The sequence below is a fragment of the Notothenia rossii genome, assembly GCF_949606895.1.
Source record: "Notothenia rossii genome assembly, chromosome: 2".
NCBI classification, from domain to species: Eukaryota; Metazoa; Chordata; class Actinopteri; order Perciformes; family Nototheniidae; genus Notothenia; species Notothenia rossii.
Window position 1 is genome coordinate 39,741,542 of NC_136904.1, and position 18,956 is coordinate 39,760,497.

Below are 18,956 nucleotides of genomic sequence, written 5' to 3' on the forward strand. Positions count from 1 at the left end.
CTGTTGTCTGTGCGAATCAATACATGTTGATTCTGCAGCAGCGAGGCAAAATGCTGAATTACTCTCCGTACGGAGATCAATTCCAGCACGTTTATGTGGAAGGACATGTGAGCCGGCCACTGTCCCCCCACTGCCTGCGACATGCACGTTCCTCCCCACCCTTAGAGAGATGCGTCTGTGAACACCGAGATGTGTGACGTAACTCTGCCGAGGGCCACACCCTCTGACAGGACGTGGGGACTTTTCCAATAGGTTAAGTCTGAACCCACGGACAGAGGGATGACCACCATGCGCCTCCTCTGTCGCACGGGGTCGATGCGTAGGCGAATAAACCACCTCTGGAGTCTTCTCATGTGAAGGAGACCCAGGGGAATCACCCCGTGGTCGGCTGCCATCATGCCGAGCAGCCGCATCACGGAGAGGGCTGTCACCACGCTGCCGGGTGTGACGCGTCGAAGGAGAGCTGTCAGCGTCTCCACTCTCTGCCGTGAGAGTCCCGCTCTCATGCGGGCTGAGTTCAATTCCACACCCAGGTAAACAATACTCTGGGAGGGAAGAGGACAGCTCTTTTTCCAGTTTATCATGAAACCCAGCTTTGACAGATGCGATATGAGCTGTACCGTCTGTAAAGTCACTTCCTCCCTGGAGCGAGCCATCAGCAGCAGGTCGTCCAGGTAAAATAATACTCTCATCCCTCCTCTGTGTACCGGCTGCAATGCCGTCTCTACACACTTCGAAAAGGTGCGAGGAGCCAGGGAATAACCGAACGGCAGACGGTTGTACTGGTACGACATTCCCTGGAATGAAAACCGCAGGAATTTCCTGTGTTGTGGGATGATGGGTACGTGGAAGTATGCATCCTTTAGGTCTATAGAGGTGAACCAGTCTCCCTGGTGAACACACTCTAGCACCCTTTTGACCGTCAGCATGTGAAACGGCCTTTTCATTATTGCCTCGTTGAACGCTGACAGGTCGAGGATGGGTCTCATTCCCCCCGTCTTTTTCGGGATAAGGAAGTAGCGGGAGTAATATCCCTGATTTTCTTCCCCTCGGGGAACCCTGGAAATAGCCTCTTTCAACAGGAGTTCCCGTAGCTCTGCTTGGAGCGCCCGACACTGTTCCCGGGATGACAGGCGTGTCTCCTTTATCCCGTTGAACTGTGGGGGGGGAGAGGCGAACTGCAGGGTTTACCCTCTGCTGATCAGCCTGCTCATCCATCTGTCCATCAGACACACGCGCTGCCACTCCGAGAAACACTCTGAGAGCGGGCGCACATGCTCGAGATGTGTTGTGGTTGTCATGACGACGAGCCACGCCAGAGCCCTCGCCGCCGCTGCCCGTGAGGCAATCCAAGGTGGGCCTAGAGCGAAAGGGCTGTGAGGGGGCCTCCACACGCTGCCTTTCACTCCGACTCTCATCGTGAGGCGCGTACACGCTCAGAGGATGAGTAGAGGTGTGTGCAGTAATATCCACATGAGGCGTTACCACGGCGCTCATGGGCTTATTGTGACCGTGTGTCGGTGGCAGATCTCGGACAGAGGAATGCCGCGAGGTCTGTGGTTTAATAACCGAAAAGTTATAACCATCAGGCCCCCGCAGCGAACCCCGCTGCCTACTAATCAACAGATTGGAGGCAGCTGGCGTAGTTACTGCGCTCTGTAACTTATTAACCGATAGATTAAAATGTGCAGGCTTTTGTAACGAACCCTGCTGGCTATTAACCGATAGGTCATAGGCAGCTGGTTCACCCAGAGTGGGGGATATGTGAAACCCATTTGAAACTGACGACAAAAGGTTGGAAATTAAGCTTCTTTCATTTCCTTCACACTCCCCCTCAAACCGTCAGGGCCGGCTCTGCTTCCTCGGCGGCTCTCGTGGAGCAGACGACGAACGGGAGTACTTTTCTTTTTTCTTTTCTGGTGGGGGGGCGGAGGCTCGGGACGGTGCCCCTGCCGCCGCCGACGGGCGAGTCTGCCGCCTCGGCTGTCTCTCTGCCTGCCGCTGTGGCCGGGTTGGTTGCTGCTGCTGCTGCTGCTGCTGCTGCCGCTGGTGCCGCTGCGGCTTCGCCGCAGGCTGGAGCCAGCCAACGTGCTGGCGGATATCATCCGCCTGCTCCGCTGCCGCTTTCATGGCCTCTACCATGGCCAAAAACTGGGGTCCGAACAGCCCTTCCGAGCTGATCGGAGCGTCCAGCAAGACCTTCCTGGCCGGCTCTGTAACAGCCACCTGTTGCAGCCAGAGGTGGCGCTGGATCTGCGTCATCCATGCTTCGATCCTCGCCTGGGAGACAGCCACGGACGCGCACAGCGTGAGCGCCGTGCTGGCCACCTTGCCGATCTCCTCCGCCTCCTCTGGAGCCACGGTGGTGGACCGCTCCACCAGCGTAACCACCGAGTTTGCCAGCAACGCGATGTTGTTCGCCGCCGCAGACGCCTGAACCGCACACTGGTGCGCCCGGTCAGCCTGGCGGGCGACATACTGATCCTTGGGGGAGGCCAACACAGGGCGCCGTCCGGCGACCAAGTTGGCCTGCTTAACCCCAAAGAACGCTGTCAAGTTCTGCTCCAGAGCGGGGGTGGTTGCGAAACCCTCGTCAGTGAATCCCTCCACCTTAGTGAAGGGAACAAAGGTGGCCACCGGAGCCCTCAGGGTCCTCGGGTTCGCCGCAGCCCCCTCCTGGTACCTCCTAATGGCTGGGAAGCGCGGCCAGATCGGGTCACTCCTGCCCGTCTGACCGCGGGAAAAAACTCCGGCCATGTCATCCAGAGCTACCTTTTCACGTCCTAGGGGAATGAGGAGACCCTTGCAGGCTGCCGCCTTGCCGATGATCTCCGGCAGCTCCAGCATGATGCCCCCCAACGCCGGCAGTGCCGTGGCAACGGAGAAGGGGACCGCGTGCTCGGCCGCCATACCCGTACCTTGCTCCGACCCCGTCTCCCCCGTCTGGGGGAGAGGGGGGAGGGGAGAGCCGCATGGCGAGCCATGGAGGGAAACGGGGTAGGAGTCGTCCAACTCCTGCCCACCACTCGGCTCCAGAAACAGGCTGTCGTCCCTGTGCTCCTGGACTGGCCAGTCGTCCTCCTCAGCCGCGGCAGCTAGAGCGTCCGCTCTTCGCTGCCTGTCGGCTGATGGGAGACGGGCACAATGCGAACACGCGACCTGCTGGTTGAGAGCCGCGTACGCGTGCTCTGGCCCCAGACAGGATTCGCATATCGCGTGTAGATCATAGCTCATGATGTACCCCGTTTTTTTTTTTTTTTCATGACTCTAATTCCTTTCCTGTGCTTCAGTACTCTGACGGTTGCTGAAGAAAAGAGGGAGCAGATTGCCGGGCCACCTTCCTATTTATACCGGAAGGAGGCCCGAGGGTGGGGCCCACCTTGCGGGTGGGCGTGGACTACAAGTGTTTCAGTGCTGCGCGGGGGCGCAGGGGGATTGCCCAATAGCGATAGCCTTAGAGGGCGAAGCCATATACGAAATAGAACTCTTCATTCACTCACACTGCCAACAAGAGCTCAGACTCAGACATGAGAGCTAAGGACAAGAAGGCTAAAGCCAAGATCGTCATGCTACACCTCACACTTTCACTCCAGGTGACATCGTGCTTCATCGCCAGCCCAAGCATAACGAACTCACCACAGCATACAACACTAAACCCTACACTGTGATTAAAGTCAAAGGCTCAATGGTTACAGAGGCAAGAGATGGACATCGAATAGTCAGGAACTGTTCATTCTTCAAGAAGATCGCTGGAGAGCTAATTGACATCCCACCAGATCCAGTCAGTAATGACTTTACTGTCACAACAACACCCAGATATCCCACGAGACACGATATGCGTCCTCCTGCCTATTTGCAGGACTATACATAGTGTATGGACTGCTAAACATGTGAATGATACTCTGGGTATATACAAATGTGTATATTTCCAACTATTGTTAACTTCAAGAGACTGTTAAGACAAGAAGTAAGGTTTATGTAGGAAATAGTTTTAATACACTTTCAGTATGCATCATTTTGTGTGGAGGATGTGTTCAAAGCTGTTACACAGGTCTCAGTGGGTCACGCGCCTCAACCCTGCATTACAATAGGCAGGGACACTCTGCTGATTGTGTGAAGTGCAAACAGCGTGATTTAGTAAACCCTCAGCTAAAAATCATTCAAATACCGCATTTAAAATCTGAATAACTCAGTGTGCATCTTGACCGGGTGAGGACACTACCTACTGACTCAGCAATCACTGTAAGTTATATTCTTGTTTAAATAGACTTCTCTGTTTCATTTATTCTACTCTGTATAATTGTTCTGTAGTTATTGTAGCTAAAATGGCGCTTTTGAGAGATTTTAAATCTCAGATCTGCTCAACTCAACCTGTTACACAGGTCTCAGTGGGTCACGCGCCTCAACCCTGCATTACAATAGACAGGAACACTCTGCTGTCGCCTATCAGCTGAAGAGAGTTAACTAATTAGAGGGGCGTGCCCCCACAGCTGTGAGAACTCAGCAACCAGGTGTCCATCTTAGGTGGCTCTTTCCTGGAGCGTCAGCTTCAGCGTCAGACAGACAAAGACATTGGAGTCCTGCAGGAGTAAGACTGACAAAGACATTGGAGTCCTGCGGGAGTCACGAGGGAGGCAAAGAGGAGGCAAATCCTACTTTGATTGAGATAAAGTATTGCTGGTATTTTATTTTTATTTCATTTGGTTTTCTAGCCCCTCATGCTATAATCATGTGTATTTTCTCCATTCCTGTTCATGTGTCTTCTCACAATTATCACTGGCCCCGTGTATCTCCTAATCGATATAACCGGCCTGCTCTTGTCTATCCCACATGCTCCACTGAGATCTAACATCTCGTTTCAGGGGGGCTGTGGAACTGCCAATCAGCTGTTCCTAAGGCTGACTTCATCTCTGGCTACGCTTCCCTGCAGTCTCTGGATTTCCTTGCTCTCACGGAGACCTGGATTACTCCATCCAACACATCCACCCCAGCAGCTCTCTCCACAGCATATTCCTTCTCCCATACACCCAGACCCTCTGGCAGAGGAGGTGGCACTGGTCTCCTGCTCTCTCCCAAATGGAGCTTTTCCCTCTTCAAGCTACCTAACTTCACTCCTTCCACCTTTGAATTCCATGCCATCACAGTAACCCATCCTATACAATTAACCATTGTTGTTCTCTACCGACCACCAGGCGCCTTGGAGGACTTCTTGGAGGAATTAGATAATCTCCTCTCACACATACCTGAAACTGGCCCTCCCGCTGTACTTCTCGGAGACTTCAACCTCCAGACAGGGAAGATAGACGAACTAACATCTCTGTTAACCACCTTTGCTTTCTCACTGTCTCCATCCCCACCAACTCATAACGCTGGCAATGTCCTTGATCTCATATTCTCAAGGAACTGCACTACTTCTAACCTCTCTGTAAACCCGCTCCACACATCCGATCACTTCTTCATTTCATTCTCTCTACCCCTTTCCAAACATAACAAACTAATCTCTTCTCATCCGGCACCTGTCCGCCGTAACCTCCGTTCCCTCTCCCCCTCTACCTTTGCCTCATCGGTGCTCTCAGCCCTCCCTTCCTCTGATTCATTCCAACTCCTGCCTCCAAACTCTGCTGCAGAAACCCTCCTCTCTTCTCTCTCATCCTCTCTGGACTCTATCTGTCCTCTCACATCTCGGCAGGCTCGTCAGTCCCCTCCTGCTCCCTGGCTAAATGACGCACTGCGTGCTAAAAGAACCATCCTTCGGGCAGCAGAGCGGAAATGTTGGAAATCCAAACACCATGACAACCTCTTAACCTATCAGGCTCTCCTCTCCTCTTTCTCTGCTTTGATCTCTCAGGCAAAAAGCACTTTCTTTCAAGATAAGATCCAATCTTCCTATTCCAATCCCAAAACACTATTTTCAATCTTCTCCACCCTCTTGGACCCCCCCCAAAGCCCCTTCCTCCTCCTCCCTTCTGTCAAGCGACTTTGTTAACTACTTTGAAAAAAAGGTTGATGATATTTGCTCTTCTTTTTCTGACTCACCTTTACTCACCGCTGGGTCACCAGACCCTCCCTTCACCCACACACTGACTTCCTTCTCCCCTCTCTCTCCAAGTGAGGTTCTTACCCTCGTTACCTCTGCCCGTCCTACCACCTGTCCTCTGGATCCTATCCCCTCAAACCTCCTTCAGTCTATCGCTCCTGATATTCTACCGTTTCTCACCCATTTCATCAACACTTCTCTAACTTCTGGTCACTTTCCAAACACTCTCAAGGAGGCAAGAGTAAACCCTCTCCTAAAGAAACCCACTCTCAACCCGTCTGATGTTATAAACTACAGGCCTTTCTCTCTCCTCCTGTTCCTCTCAAAAACTCAACAGAAACTGCTCTCCTTGCTGTCTCTGAGGAACTGCACACTGCTAAAGCAGCATCCCTCTCCTCTGTCATCATCCTTCTGGACCTGTCTGCTGCATTCGACACGGTGAACCATCAGATGCTCCTTCGCACTCTCCAAGAACTTGGAGTTTCAGGCACTGCACTTTCCCTCCTCACCTCATACCTCAAAGACCGCACCTACAGGGTAACTTGGAGAGGGTCCGAGTCCGATCCTTGTCAATTAACTACAGCTTTGCTCTGTTCTTGGTCCCCTCCTCTTCTCCTTGAACACAAACTCGCTCGGATCTGTCATTAGCCCGCATGGTTTTTCATACCACTGCTACGCTGACGACACAAAACTAATTCTGTCCTTTCCCCGCTCAGAGACCCAGGTCATCGCACCCATCTCTGCTTGCCTAGCAGACATCTCTCAGTGGATGTCTGCTCATCACCTCAAGCTCAACCTTGACAAGACTGGACTGCTTTTCCTTCCGGGAAAAGATTGTCCCACTCTTGACCTAACAATCAACATCGGCACCTCTGTTGTTTCCCCGACTCAGACCGGAATCTGGGTGTGATCCTAGATAACAAACTGTCCTTCACTGCAAACATTGCTGCTACAACCCGCTGCTGTAGATACACGCTTTACAACATCAGGAGGATACGTCCCCAGCTGACCCAGAAATCAGCGGAGGTTCTAGTCCAGGCTCTCGTCATCTTACGCCTAGACTACTGCAACTCCCTCCTGGCTGGTCTACCTGCATGTGCCATCCGACCTCTGCAGCTCATCCAGAATGCAGCGGCTCGCCTGGTCTTCAACCTTCCAAAATTCTCCCACACCACGCCGCTCCTCCGCTTCCTTCACTGGCTTCCGGTAACTGCTAGAATCCACTTCAAGACACTGGTACTTGTGTACCATGCTGCGAATGGATCTGGCCCTTCCTAAATCCAGGACATGGTTAAACTGTACACCCCAGCGCGTGCACTCCGCTCTGCATCAGCCAAACAGCTCGCTGCACCCGCACTGCGAGGAGGACCCAAGTTCCCATCAGCAAAAACACGTGGGTTTGCTGTCTTGGCTCCAAAATGGTGGAATGAGCTCCCCATTGAAATCAGGACAGCGGATAGCTTTCACATCTTCCGGCGCAGACTGAAAACTCATCTCTTTCGACTCCACTTCGAGCGATATAATTACTAACAAAGCACTTATATACTAATAAAGGACTGGCTTATCTAAAGCCAGTTGAGTAGCACTTGAAATGATTGGCTCTATGAAATCTGATGTACTTATATGATTCTGTTTTCCTCAAGGTTGTATTTTCCTGGTCGAATGTACTTTTTGTAAGTCGCTTTGGATAAAAGCGTCAGCTAAATGTAATGTAATGCTAACACGTGAATGCAAAAGTCTTAAAGATACTGTTACAGCAGAATTGCACTAGTTCCAGATAACTGTTATGTTAAATTCAGTATAAGCCAAATGTTTAAAGAGCCTGTGACGGCCCGTCCACACTACAGCTTCGACAGCTTCAAAAAACGGTTTCCAACGCATCTGCCCATTCACTTTGAATGGGGTGACGTCACGTTGCCTCGCTTTTCGCCAAACTGAATTGTGGGTAGAATAGCGGTCCGTCTCCGCAGTCTCCGGCTGCAGAAGTTGAACAATGTTCAACTTCTGCACCCGGAGACGCCGGAGTAGCCAGCGTCAGCCAATCAAATCCCGTTTATGCAAATCTGACAGTTCAAGCGCTAGCCAATCAAACCGCGTGCAAGCTGGAAGAGCCAGACCGCAGTTCATTTCCTCATATTCCAAACGAGAAATTACGGTAGCAAATCACCCGGTTCTTTACGACCAGAACTATTTACCGGGATACAAACCGGAGGAACCAGGCATGGAGGGAGGTGGTAGAGACAGTGGGTGAAACTGGTAGGTTTTCGCCTGTTTGGGGAGTTTATATATATATATATATATATATATATATATTGCTCGCATAAAGTCCCCAGGGTTTTTTGCATTGTATGCCGGGGGCGGGACATTCATGTGATTGGTTGTTGGTCGCGGTGCTCGAATAAAATCCCCAAGCTTCAGACACGCCCAGCTCCAAGCTTTTTTTGAAGCTGTCGTGTGGACGGGCCGTAACAGCCTTCCAACAACTGTTGTGCAACGAAATATTGGGCTACTAGTCATCTCGAACCGTCATCTATAAAAGAAGGTGTGATACCGTTCCGATAAATATCAATAATTTCGAACATCGCGGGGAAATTCCTTCGACTCATTTTGAAGTTTTGGGGGAAACAGGAAGTGATGTCAATGCGGGAACGCTTCACTGTGTGGCGAGAGAGCCAAACAAGGACAAAGTGTGTTGTCATGCGTAGAAATGGTGAATTACTGAGTTTAGGCACGTTAATAACGTTTTAATTAAGTTGAATACAGTATATTCATATTTGTCAGTGCTTTCATGTCAATTCGGCGAACATAAACATAAATGATCGTGGTGAAGATGATGATTAAATTAGGATTAAAAATCGGTAGTGAGAGCTGCTGAATTTCCTCCCGTCGGATGTGATATAGAGACAAATCGATTATTTTTGTAGTTGTAAACTCAAGTGGATTACACTACATTTATTAGTGCTTTCATGTCAATTCGGCGAACATATGATACATTAAATGATCGAGAGGATGATGATTAAAAATCGTTTGTTTGAGCCGGTCTGCATTTCCTGATGAAAAAACAAACCGATGCTTTTTGTAGTTGTAGTACACCAACTTGGATTAAACGTGTGGTTTTTTTACCACAATGTTGGGGAAATTAATGAATAAAATGCACAGATTATGATTATTATTATTATTCCCACTCCGATCGGGACACTAGGTCCACCGTTTCCCCGCAGCGAGGCTCCCCCCGTTGACGAATCCCGATGGGCCGGTATCAAAGTGGGCCGGTCGGATAAGTCACTAGCACATCCCCTACTCCCCCCGTTGACAATTTACTAGCGGTACCGAAGTGGGCCGGTCGAGAGTCCCGGGCTGATTTTTAGTCCCAGTCTAACTGGCTACATGAACGTATTATCGCCCATATTGAAGCACCTTATTCCTAAACTTCTAACAGATAAAACATAAACCGATCTGTTATATCAATCTTGGACCTAGTCATTGTAACTAGGTATGTTATTAAGTTACAGTTTCCATAGAATCGTCTCTTTGCTAATTATTACGTTAAGTGAGCTGACGCCAACCTCAGAGGAAATGCAAAGAGGCTACATTTAGATATAATAGAGTTAAGTGTTAGTTAATGAAAGAAATGTGTGCGTTCATGTGCTGACGTATATATAGTTTGTTAATTGGATAATTCATATCCTGCAAGACTCTTAAAGAAGTCATGAGATGATGACCTTTCGACATCTGGAACATGTCCAAGTTTAGGAGACCTGACTATGTGTGTGCGTTAAACATGTGTAGGGAACATGTTCGTGTCTCATTTAGAAACGTATATCTGCCCCTGTGTTTCTGGAATTCGTGGGAGCATTGCTGTATGATTGCTTGAGGGCAGATAATGTTTCCCCATTGTTGTTTGGTGGTACGCAACTAAATAATAATGATTAATCTCAACTATTTCTGTGTTTGTGTTTCATTCATTCCTCTCTGTTTCATTCTTTCCTGTTGTGAGTGTTCGATCACAACAACATTTTGGAGGTTCTACCGAGTTTGCCAATGCTGGAGGTTGCTGTGTTTCTCCCTCGATGTCTCAACTCACCCTGATCAGGCAGCTACATAGAAAGCTGTGGTAAAATCTCGAGAAATTAAGAAACCAGACTTGAGACTTCCACAAAATAAATACCGACTCACAGTAAGCAAAACGTATTTGGAATGAAATGACTTTTGAAGTTGTATTGGTGAAAAAGAAAAGGCAGAGGAGTGGATTTGAGATTTAGGGCACAGTTATGGTTGAGATCTGTTGATTGTCGTTTGTTGGTTGTTTGTTCTGTTTGATGGTTATTTGTTTTGTTTGTTGGTCTTGCTTTATGTTGATAAATGTTTATACTGGAGAGATCACTGTATTCTGCTCGTAGTCTGCCTGAGAAGCTAAAGGTTTGACTGGGGGGGATATGATCTTTGCTAGCCGTAAGGACATGTTATGCTGGAGGAATCACTGTATCTGACCTCGTAGTCGTGAATTATGCCTGAGAACATCCTGATGATTGTCTTAAGGTTCAGAGATTAATTGGCTGAGGAATACAAATTTGCTTTGCGAGCCAAGTGCACATCCGGTCCGTTCGTTAATCAAGAGATTAATAAGCCCGATCTGAGTTCAGGGAGTTCAAAAGATAAAACTTGCCTGGCGACTCTGTGAATTCACTATATTATACAAAAGTGGAGGTTTCCATGTTTTGTCAGGCCGTAATGTAGAGCCTGTGATAAAGCGCTAAATGTTTCGGTATACCATAGTTTGTTGTTTTAATTTCTTATTGGTCAAATCAGCTGTAGCTTGAAATATGTCCCCCCTTCTCCTGAAAAGGCTGAGAGCTCCAGCCGGGGTGTGTCTGTCTTTGTCTGTGAAAGTATCTCCCCCTTCTCCCCATTCTGCTCTCATTGTCGTATAGCAGCCCGGAGTTTGTCTGTTTGTTCTTTCGTCTAATGCCTGGAAGAAGGCTGCTGAGTGTTGAATTTAAAACAAGGAGTGAAAGATCAATGAGTGATCTGAAGTTGCAGTGAATACATTGAAAATTAATAGATCAATGTGTGATTTGATGTAGTAAATATATTGAAATAAATAAGGAACAATGATTTGTTGCTGAACATAGTCTTTGAGAACTGATTGTTACCATTGCATTGCGAATTTCATGGTATTTGTCATTTGACTAAGAATTGTACTTAATTATATTTCAAAGGAACTTAATTACATACAGTAACGTTAAGGGAAATTAAAAAGTGGTTTCCTGAGTATATGAAGTACATTAAGGTAAAGGTTTTATTCAAATTAAATATAATTGTGGATTTTTCCACCTAGTATAAGACATAGAAAGAGGATAATTTTTAAACATTAAATAACAAACTCACTGTAAGAAATATAAATTGGAATGTTATTTTGGAGTTGTATTTATCATACAACAGTGACTCTCAGTTGGTGGTTGTTTAAAGTAGATAGGAAACTGAAAACATAAACGATTCACCACAATTGTATTTTTAAGTTTATGAAGAAAGAGTAGAAAGTAATAAACAGGAGGTTTTTATAAGTTTTTCAGTGAGAAGGAATCTGTTCATGTTTAAGCATGACAGAGGTGCTGTACGGTGTTTGCTCAAGCCATCTCATACTGTTGGATAACACAAGAGGTGTTATCCTATCTTTGTTCTAAAGAGAACATACGTTGTTCTGAAGAGAACATACGTTGCATTTGCAATTAATATTAAGAAAGTTCACAATTTATACCACTAAAGACTGTTTTGGATTAATGGATTGTTTTTTAGGCCCAGAGATATTTGTTCTTGGAATATATGGCATGTCTGTCATAAACATTCGTGCTTAGATGGAATAAAGTGTTGAAGTGTGAGTTTTCACAATGCCTGTTTTCTTTTTATTGAAACAATTAAGTGATAAGGAAAGAAAACTGTTTCGTGATGATTTCTTTAGGTTTCAGCTTTAGTAATGAAGATTATATTTTGTAATAATTCCTTTAAGTGTGCCAAAAGATATATTCATCATACATCGTTGTTGTGCGTAAATGGTCTGCAAAAGCTGAAATTCCTATGTTCCCTTCAGAGGGAGTTTCTCTCCCACACACTCCAATGGACTCCTATTTTCTTCTGTAACATTGACATCACTAGCGCTTCTATTGGCTAGCCCTCCAACATATTGTACGATAAGGGCCAGGCCATTTCTGACATATCTCTTTGCGTGAAAAGAGGTGCTGCAGCACAGGCAGTATAAGAAAAGAAACGTAAGCAGTAGAGGCACAAAATATAAATATGAACCTGAAAATTAGCATAATATGTCCTCTTTAATACCTGATGTAAATGTATGGGTATCATCCAGATCTTCGGGTACCACTGTTTCCACCTTCTGTAGTAGCCGCAGCTTTGTATGGCACTGCCCTAGAGCAATACATTGTCTGTATGAAACACAAGACTTAACACATTTGCGTATCCACTCCAATAAACTCAGATAAGAGATTCATTTAAATGTTGTTCAAATGCTAAAGTTAACAGATATTGTTCTAAACTGTATTAAAGTAAACCTGTATTATTCTAAACTGTATTAAAGTAGACCCTCCAGAAAAACGCGATTCTGCGATCGCAGAATTGACCGCATAATCAGCAAAATGGCGCAGATTTTTAAAAGGCCGCATATTTATCAAAAGGCCGCATAATCCCCGCATTTTTCCACACAAAAATGAGAAAAAAAAAGTTAACTCGTCTTGACGTGACGTCATCAGCTCGCGCATCACAGAATGTAAACAACACTGTATACAGAGTGAACGTGTGGAGCCCACACGATAGAGAAAACACCAAGATGAAAAAATCTAATCCATCTCATTTACAGACGAACATTTCTATTAAAGACCGGGCAAAAAGTGGGGGGAAACTATTCTGCACCCCGTGCAACTGTGTGTTGGAGCATAAGAGAAAATCGACGGTGACGACCCACTTTGATTCATTCAAACATTCGAAAATGCTTTCTGCTGCTGCGGACAAGAAAGCCAAACAACTCACGTTCATCAACCTCCAAAACCCTTTCGAGGGCTACAAGAAACGAAGGGAGTAACCTACAAGATTGAAGCTGGTCAGATAACGAAGGAGTAAATGAAAACAGAATGAGGCGGAGAAGTGTGTGTGTGTGTGTGTGGGGGGGGGGGGGGGGGGGGGGGGGGGGTGAGAGATTAAAATAGCCCAATTGCTTTTACAATAAATAAACATTGAATGTGTTTAATTGAATAGTAAAGGGGTTTAACGTTAGTGGCAGGTTGTGTGTGAGAGAGAATAAATAAAACAGCCAAATATTTCGCAACCTACCGCAATTTCACCGCATAAAATCACATAAAAACCTTGCATGTTTAATCGCATACTCAAGGAATTTAGCCCGCATAATCAAGGATTTTTGCCCGCGTTTTTCTGGAGGGTCTATTAAAGTGAACATGTATTATTGGGGACTGTTTTCAAGTAATCCTATATATATAACCTTCTCACTTAAACTCACTGACCCAGATACCAGCACACACACATATTCTTTTCAAGGTTCTTTCTGGGGCCAATATATCTGTGAACAATGTTTGATTGTCTGGGAAAGAATAGTTTGTGTGAAATATTCCTTGGGAAAGTAAAGGAGTGCATTCAGGTGCAAGATAAAGATTGACTCTGTCCTTGTTTACTTCCGAAGCTCTCACGCTCTGTTCAGAACTCTGATTCGCTGTATTGGGCCCGGCCAGAAGTGAATCCAACCAGTAAGAACACCTAGGGGAGTGAGCAGCCGACACAACTCCCCACGGACTCTCTGATTCGCTTAGGAGTGAAATTGACTAATTAGAGATTTGGGGGGGGGGGGCGGAGCAGCCGACACAACTCTGCTCCCAAATCGTTCTATGTATACTGATGTTTATTCATGCACGATGCCCCCTGTTTCTCACTGGCTGGTCCCGATATCTGTATCGCACGGCAGTAGAGCGGGGAGCCCGGAGTGCTCTGTTACAGGACACTCTGTATTTTGTATTGTTGTTTTTTACCATTAAATCTGATTATTGTTATAACTTTTGTTCCGGTGTTTTGAACTCCTTCTTTTATTAATCTGACCAGGCTCATCTAACGGACGGCGCGGAGCGGAGGTGGGCTTTAAGCCACCACCACTGTGTTTGCTCCTACAATGCATGAAGCATCAATATGTAAGAGAGAGTTTAGAAAAGGTCATGTCAAATGTACCGACAATAATTATAGAACCCAAAGGAATTTCCCAGTTAGCTCTTTGACTGTTAAGTGATTTTCTTTAGAGATTGTAGAGTATTTTATTCTTACTTATGAAACAGATTATTATCTAATCAGTGTTGATGGCTCTCCGTCTCAAACAACCTACAGTATATGTTTGGTGTCGTGTGGTTTGCGTAGCTGAATCATAGAAAACTCAGTAGCAGAGAGGGAGGGGTTTTGTTGATATGCTTATGCTGTCGTTCTTTAGCTTGTTGCAAACTGCAGCCACCAACACCAGAACACTTATCGACAGTCACGAGAGAAGAAATAATGATGGGAAGCCAAGATGGAAGAGGAGAGAAATGATTATATGTAGGACAGAAAATTGGAAAGCATGAGGAGGAAGAAGGAACAAAGGGGAATGATTTTACGAGGACTGACTAAAACACAATTTGTTTTCAGTAAATAGGAAACTCAATCACATTGTTGGCATAGTTTGATCTGAGGCAAAGCAACTTTATTATTTTTCCATCATTAACCAGGGCCTATTATATTGGATTTCAGAAACCAGTGGCTCTTAACATCTACAATCAAAACATTGATCAGTCATTGGGAACCATGCTCGAACATGGTTAGTATTTTTGTACTGATGTATGACCTTTCCTTGCACTCTGTTGAGTTATTGACTGCCTGTCTAATCTTATCAACCAATATTTGTTAATGTAAATAAATAAAATGAGCAGGGAGCTGCAAACCTAGATTTTAAAGTGATTTATAAGTTGGTACCACTGTTCTCAGTTTGACCAGACCAGATGATGATGATTGATGATGATTGAGCAGAACAGACTGATGATGATTGTGTGGAAAATCTGGGGATAGTCCATGGTATCAAGAAAGAACATTAATTTTGACCTCCATTAACTCTCCTGTTGTGTTTGTTTCCCCCCCTTTGGTGTTCACGGTCAAATTTGACCGGTCCTGTTTTAACTGCTATTACATTAACACAAAAACCAAGTTGTTAGAAAGAGTGTGTGTGTGTGTGTGTGTGTGTGTGTGTGTGTGTGTGTGTGTGTGTGTGTGTGTGTGTGTGTGTGTGTGTGTGTGTGTGTGTGTATAGAAGCAGTAGTGTGTTTGAAGACTTACAAGCAGCTTTTTTTTTTTTTCATGCATTGATGTTCCTTCAGATTCATTTTGTTTTGAATTCACCTGCATTGCAAATAAAAGGATTTGGGTGCTGATTTGTAAAATATTAAAATGTTACCATATAAATGGAATAATATTATGTATGTCAAATGAAGGTGGCCAGCAGAGGCCAATGCGCTACAAATTCCAAAAACATTTGCATCATGAGAAACGCTCTGCAGTTTAAAACGATACAAATAAAAAACGCTGCAAGAAGCTCAAACAAAGCGGAAACAGGGACACTAAAAAGTGATGCACACAGCTGGGACCCTTTGACCTTCTGGGATTATAAAGTTGGCCCACTGTCACTGTTAGCCTGTTTCAAGTCATTATAAGTGTTTTGTCAGTAGGCTATATTTGAAATGACTAGGTTAGCTATGTTAGCTAGCAAACAGCAGATCTGCTATTATATTGGAAGGAATCATGAGATCAGATTGTCAAAATAGGCCGATAAAACTTAAAACATTTCCAGTGACAGTTGTCCAACTTGATAATCATGTGTTTTGGCACATTTGTGTTTTTATTAGGGCTTAGCAAGTATATGTGATATTATCGCGTTAACGCATTAATTAATTAACGACAAAACCAAAGTGTTTACAAACCAAATGTTATTGCACTTTAGTTCAGATAGCAGTACTTTTACAATAAAAGAGCACAATATACTATTGAGTTTGATTTCGTTATTGAATTTTGTGCATTAAAATGCAATAAATAGCGATTTATGACGATTAAAAAATGTTGCCCAGTACTAGTTTTTATATTTGCAACATTTTTGAAAGTGAAAATACAGTGGCCAACAGGGTCAAACACACTGTTTGACCCTGTTGGCCCCCATACAAACTACAGGACATTGTAGATGTTGACAGAGCCTTGGTGTACCCCTTGAGATAAGGGGAGCACAGGTTTGAACCCCACTGCAGTCAGAATGTCGTTGTGTCCCTGGGCAAGACACTTCACCCCAAATTGCTCCTGTGGGGATTGCCCACAGTATTGAGTATGTAAGTCGCTTTGGATAAAAGCGTTTAACAACATGTAATGTAATGTTATACTGACAAGATCACATTATGAAAACACTCGTTCCTCCTCCAAATTAAAAACAGTATCAATTTATTTGGTCTAAAATGTCCTTTCTTTAACTATGGTATAGCAAGTCATTTTGTAGATTTTATTTACGTTAAACTCACCTTTTTATACTGGCATTCAATGTGGGATTAATGTTGTGCCGCAGTGTTCAGCATCAGACTTTCTGCCTGGCCCACTCTGCTATTTTAGTCAAGAGCTTTGCAGGCCTATTGTGTGTATCATTCCTCGAATAATGCTGTTACTCCCCTTCACAGATAACACCTCTGCTTGTTTTATCTCCTCCCTTGGTCCTGTTTCCTTTCACCTTTCCCCATCCTTCTTCCTCCCTCTCCTCTGAACCCACCTCTCCTTCCATCCCTCTTAATCTCTCCCCTCTCTTTTATCTGTTTCTTTATCCTTCTCTTCTTCTTCTTCTCTCCCCATTGCCATGCCGCATATACACTCCCACTTTTTGCTGATCTTTTTAATCTTCTTAACCCATTTGCATATTCACGCTGTAATTTTCCTCCCAGGTTGCATTTAAATAATACAAATCCAGTCTATATTTGTCAACAGTGAGACTATCCTATATTTATGAATATAATTGAACACATTCCAGACGTCAGAAGATGATGCCAAGGGGGGAGTCAGAACAAGGAGTCACATCTGGAGGCCCACTTTTCTTAGCCTGGTTTATTCTCTCCTCTGAATCCGGAGCATCACCGCGCTCAGACCACATTTTGTGTCTTATCCTTTATTTGTTTAAGATATTATTAAAAAATTAAAACAAAGAAATGTGCACAAACAAATGCAAATAATGTACAATATACACTGATGAGATTATTTCTTATTATTATTATATTATTTTCTAACCATTTTTCGACCATTTTTAACTTATTTGTTTCTCGCATTTGTTTTGATATTTTTTAAATGTAATATATATGTCTATTATGTTTTACTTTTGCCTTTTATCCGTACTGTATCTATGCCTATGTAATAATTTCAAATATGAGAAATGACAAATAAAGGATTTATGATTCTGATTTCTGGTCAAAATAAGCTCATAATCCCATCACCGACAGAAATACATCTGGTTCTTTTATAATTTTTCATGTGTTGATGTCTTTATTTGCACAGGGTTCATTAATATCGTTTCAAGTGTGCTTCAAAATCGCAGCATCCTGTTTCTGTTTCCTTCCTCTGTAAGTGGGTCAGAATCACAAAATAACAAACCACTTTTTAATATTTCATCTGCCAAACAACAATATTCATCAGCGTGATTCATCAATCAAATAAGCTTACCTTATCTGATGATATTAGTGAGGATTTAAAAAATGAAAGGTTTTTACACCCCACGTGTGTGTGTTTGTGAAATCTGAGAGTAGGTGGAGAAAGCATAGCCCTCAGAGATTGTGATCTGATATGTATCTTTTGAAGCTGTGTTCTTGTAGTAACTGTGGATAATTGATCCATGCCTTTGATTCCAGCTCCATGTCTCTTCTCTACAGCTCAACTATCATTTCAGGAGTGTGTGTGTGTGTGTGTGTGTGTGTGTGTGTGTGTGTGTGTGTGTGTGTGTGTGTGTGTGTGTGTGTGTGTGTGTGTGTGTGTGTGTGTGTGTGTGTGTGTGTGTGTGTGTGTGAAATGAGAGATACTAATAGAAGATTTAAATCTAGCATGATGATTGCTTTCAAAATAAGCTTTTTGACATAATAAATAAAATCTTCAGTATTCTGAATAATTTGAAATGTGTGCAGATCAGAGGTGTGTAGAAACTGCCATGGAACACACACGGCATGACATTTATTTGCACACTTTTAACAACGAGTGTGAATTACATTAACCGGAGGTCACAGCAGAAGTAAGTACAGGACCAATCTATTTTTCTAGAGCTGTGCAAGCAAAGGTTTCTTCACCAACATACATTTGAGTGTATCTTTGTCGCTCTGTTCATCAATTTTCTCGAAAACCTGTTTTTAGTCAGAATTGACAGGGCTGTGAATGTGTTGTGGCTTATCACTGTTGAGAATTGTGAGTCTGTGTGCTGTGTTGAGGTGTGTGGGTACCGGTGTAGAAGTGTTTCTACGTCACAGGGCAATTCAAATTACCGGCGCACCTGCTGATCATTAGTTATTTGCGTTACGGAGATGGGAACATTTCAGGGAACATTCATTTCTGTTATCCGCAATGAATAACGCTTGAGTCGGCAAGTATATTGCTTAGCATCGTATTGCACAAATGGAGTTATACTGAACTTTGAACTAAGGCGTCTTTGTATGGATACATCATGTTGGACAGAACTCCCTGCATTAGCCGACACAGTGACTAAATGGTTTGTTTATGGATAGTCGCTACGACAAGTGTGTTATGAACACTCATATTAGCCTACCATGGCCCAATGTGTGCTAGGCACAGCTTTCTCTCCATCGATCTCTACAACTTTACTGTTACT